The sequence below is a fragment of the Myxocyprinus asiaticus genome, chromosome 14, assembly GCF_019703515.2.
Source record: "Myxocyprinus asiaticus isolate MX2 ecotype Aquarium Trade chromosome 14, UBuf_Myxa_2, whole genome shotgun sequence".
Taxonomy (NCBI): Eukaryota; Metazoa; Chordata; class Actinopteri; order Cypriniformes; family Catostomidae; genus Myxocyprinus; species Myxocyprinus asiaticus.
The window spans coordinates 39,339,555-39,344,195 of NC_059357.1; positions in this window are offsets into that span (position 1 = coordinate 39,339,555).

Below are 4,641 nucleotides of genomic sequence, written 5' to 3' on the forward strand. Positions count from 1 at the left end.
TCTGGCTAGGACACAGTGTTAGTTGTTTGTGTAAGTGTCGGGAGCTGCCCCTAGTGTTTTTGGATCTTTTAATTCTCTAATGTTTTCTGTTTTTGTTTGGCTTTTATTATAAAGTTCTTATTTATTCTGTTCTTGTCTTGTCTGTGATCATTTATCCTTCCCTGATTGTATCCAAGTGACTTATTAGTTCCATGTATGTTAATAGCTCTTCTGTTCTCCCTGTCTTGGTCTGTCTTGGCATTTTTTGATAGTTTTCATCATTAGAAAGCCCTTGCATGGTGAAATTTCACAGGTGAAATACAGTCATTTCAATGGGAATCGCTCATTGAGCAATTTGGCTCAATGGACTGGTGGCAAACAAATTTCCCTACGCAAATTTTGTCTCTGTTTTAAGTTCTGTGAACTTTGCAAAATGCAAATTCCTCTGTGTGGGGCAGTCCTTTGTGACATACATTTCATGATCAGCAGGGTCTGCGTGCAGCCCATCTGTCCATCTTCTGATGTTATTCCAGGTGAGGATCGCGGTGACAACAGACTAAGCAAAGCAGCCAAGTCGTCCTTTTCCCTGGCCAGATCTTCCAGCTTGTACTGGGGGATTTCAAGGTGTTCCCAGGTTAGCCAAGAGATATAATCCCTCCAGCATGTTTTAGATCTTCTTTGGGGACTTCTTTGGAGACACAGGAAGCGGAGGCATCCTGATCAGATTCCCTAAACACCGCAACTGGCTCCATTCAACACGGAGGAGCAACTGCTCTACTCTGAGTCCTTCCCAGATGTCCAAGCTTCGCACACTATTCCTTAGGGTAAGCTCAGCTAGTCTGCGAAGAAAGCTAATTTCGGTTGTCAGTAATAAGCTTTCTCCAAGACCACAAAACACATGTAGACTGGATGGGTATATTCCCATGCCTACTCCAGGACCTGCGCTAAGGTAAATAGCTGATCCGCTGTTCCACAACCGGGGTGAAATCTGCATTATTTCTCCTCAATCTGAGGTTCAACAATTGGCTAAAGTCTCCTTTCCAGTACCCTGGTATAAGCTTTCCCAGGCAAGTGTGATCCCTCGATAATTGGAACATACTCTACGCTTCTCCTTTGTAAAAATGGGAACCACCACACCTGTCTTCCAATCCCTAGGTACTGTCCCCAACCTAAATGCAATGCTGAAAAGTCCTGCCAGCCATGACAGCCCAACAACATCCAGGGCCTTCAGCATCTCAGGGCGAATCTCGTCCACACCTGGTGCCTTGCCACTTCTGAGCTTCTTGACCACCTCAATCAGGTTTAGAAGTACCTCAAAGTGTTCGTTCCACTGCTCGACTATTTCACTAGGCAAGGTCAGCAGTTCTCCACCCCAGATAAAAACAGCCTTCACAAAACTATGCTTCATACGCCTGAGCCATCTTATGGTTTTCAGGAACCTCTTTGAGGCTGACCAAAAGTCCTTCTTTAAAGCCTCCAAAAACTCATCCTACAACCAGGTTTTTGCTTCCATAACCACCACGGCTGCGGTCCTTATGTCTTGCCGGTTGCTGTCAGCTGAATCAGGAGTCCATCATGCTAACCAACCCTGAAAGGCCTCCTTCTTAAGCCTGGAGGCTTCCTTCAACGCTGATGTTCACCAGTGCATTCTTGGGTTGCTGCCCCGACAGGCACCAACAACCTTCCAGCCACAGCTCCTGGCAGCCGCTTCCATGATGGAAGCATTAAACAGGGTCCTTTCAGGTTCAGATCACGCAGTCCGTTCCTCCCAATCACTCCACTACAGATTTCTCCACTGTTGCCAACATGGGCATTAAGGTTGCCCAGTATAACTATGGAGTCCCGAGATGGCATGCTTTTAGGACCACACTCAAGGTCTCCAAGAATGCAGAATACTCTGAACTGCAGTTTGGGGCATAGGCACAGATCACAGTCAAAGCCTTCTCCCCTGCAACATGAAGTCACATTTATGCAACCCTCTTGTCTTCTGGGCTAAACTCCACATCCCTTGTTCCAAAAGATAATTTCTGTAACCAAGGTCCAGTTCGCCTTTGTTTGCCACCCGTTGGGTATCGCACCGCTCCCCTATTTCTCTCCTTGCAGGTGTTGGGCCCACAAGGAGATGGCCGCATTTTGCTGGGCCCCATGGGTCAAAGCCCGGCCACCAGTTGCTCGCCTACGAGCTCCTCTTCCAAGTCTGGCTCCAGTAGAGGGCTGTACCTGTCATCTGCAGATGTTGACAGTACTAAAGTTTACCTATAAGTAGTAGTAGTAGTGTGCATGCGTTAAATGCATCTATACAGGTTTACGGTCAAAACAATGTGGTTCAATGAGGTACATATTGCGGCAGTTTCCTGGTGAACTACACACTTGAGATGCTACAATAACTTTAATTCACTTTCAAACAAATCATGAGCACAATGGCAAATTATCAGTTCATAAACAAATCTAAAATCTGTTTCTTACACAATGCTATCTTATAATATCAAAACATGTTTACTATAGCGCTTGACTTGTAAGTCGATACAATTAAATGTTTGCATAACAAAATTAAATATATTTACAAGCTCACATTTAAAAGTGTGAGCAAGTTGTGCGGTAGCTCAACTGATAGAGTGTTGCACTTGCTATGCAAAGGATCAAGGTACGAGTCCTGAAGAGCATGTGACCTGAAAGTGTTGTTGAAGCACCACAAAAGGGCATTGTTGCTTTAGCAATTGTGTTTTTATCTCACATTTGCTTTTATGACACTATGGGTTAAGTTTAGGTTAGGGAAGTATGTTTTGTTGATTTAAAACTTCATAGAGCATTAACCTTAAAAACCTCATCTGTTTGGGAGAACATTTAACTCGCTTTTAGTGCCACACAGTGGACATTTTACCTCAGAACTGCCGCAATACGTATAATAAATTGTGTAATGTCATTTTGCAAAAATGTTTTCACAGTCACATATTTGTTATGAGTTTAGGCTGCAGAAAAATTAAGCATACCCTTTGGCTTTAGCCAGCCATTATACATTAATATATCCTCACATGTGAACATATTAAAGGCATTAAATAAGTGTCATGTCCTGGTTATTAGGGAACAGAGAAAACAGAGAGCTAGCAGCACATAATACATTTTAGGCCTCTGGTGTAATTTAATAATTTGACATGGCAAACAATTTTTGTCATGTCAGTTTTCTTGGGTTCTGTGTAAAACATCTCATGTAAGTCAACAGAAGATTCATTGCATTAGAATGGTGTCTTCGCTCCTCCCATGACAGCCTCAGGAGACAGAAGAAAAACAGTGTGAAATGTGTGTCTTTGGCTTGGCAGACCAATCTTGTCATCAGTCATAATAATGGTGCCATGGCATGCACTGAATAATTTTACCACTGATATTTCAAAGAAAAGGATTATTTTCTGTAATAATAAATAATCCTGCATTTTAGAACCCAAGCAAATTTACAAAAAAGCAGCATAAAAGCATAATAAAATGGTTCATACAACTCGTGTGCCATATTTGAATGTAAGTAAAAGTGAATGAGACAGCTTACACAAAGCTATCGTATGGCTTTAGAGGAAAATAATATAGAATATAGTGTATGAGTCAAATGGATCACTTCAACTATACTTTTTTATTTTTTGACATTTTTGGTGCCTGATTGCCCTACGTAGTTTCCATTCACTTCTATTGTATGGAAAAGATCAGCCTTTACAATCTGCTAAACATTAAGTTTTGTGTTTCACAGAAGAAACACATACAGTGTCAAAATGACATGAGGGTGAGTAAATGATGACATAATTCGAATTTTTTGGTGAACTAACTCTTTAACGCTTCAACATTATTATAAATATTTTATATTTTGAGACTTTGGAGATGTTGTTGTTATTGTAAGAGAGGTTGGCCCGGATCATTGCAGTACTTTTCAGCACCCATCTCAGCAAGAGTTCTAGATTTCAGCACAAGCTTCCAAGTTGGAAATCCAATTTCAAATGGCATCCTATTGCACTTTTCCAAGTAGGAAAGACTTTATGATTTGAATGGAAAGCAGCACTCTCTCTGTTCCAGCAGCACCTGCATCTTTCACTGCATTTCCAAAAATCTGCTTCCTAGCAAAGATAATGACCTTCAGTTATCATGCATGAAAGAGAGTTATATTTCTTTAGAACAGCACTAAATCTCTTAAGCCATGCATTATTAATTTATTAGGTGAGAAACTGAACAAGATTACATGTTGTATGAGAGGGATTTGAGATGATTGGGAAGAATGCATGCCTTAAACAGACTTTAGACCAGCAGTTTCATTATACATCCACACTCTTTTTTTTTTTTTATTCTTTTTTTTTTTTTTTGACTGGTTAAGTGCTTATGGAAAATATGTTTTTAGCCGCTTTTTGAAGAGAGAAAGTGAATCAGCTTCACGGATGGAGTTGGGAAGGTCATTCCACCAACGTGGTATGATGAAGCTGAAAGTCTAGGAAAGTGTTTTGGTGCCTCTTTGTGTTGGAACAACAAGGAGACTTCTAGTGGGTGTGTAGCTCTGCATAAATGATTTTAGGTATGCTGGAGCAGACCCAGTGACTGTTCTGTATGCCAGCATCAGAGCCTTGAATTTGATATGTGGATCAACTGGCAGCCAGTGAAGAGAGAGACAAGGAGTGGTGTAACATGCTGCTG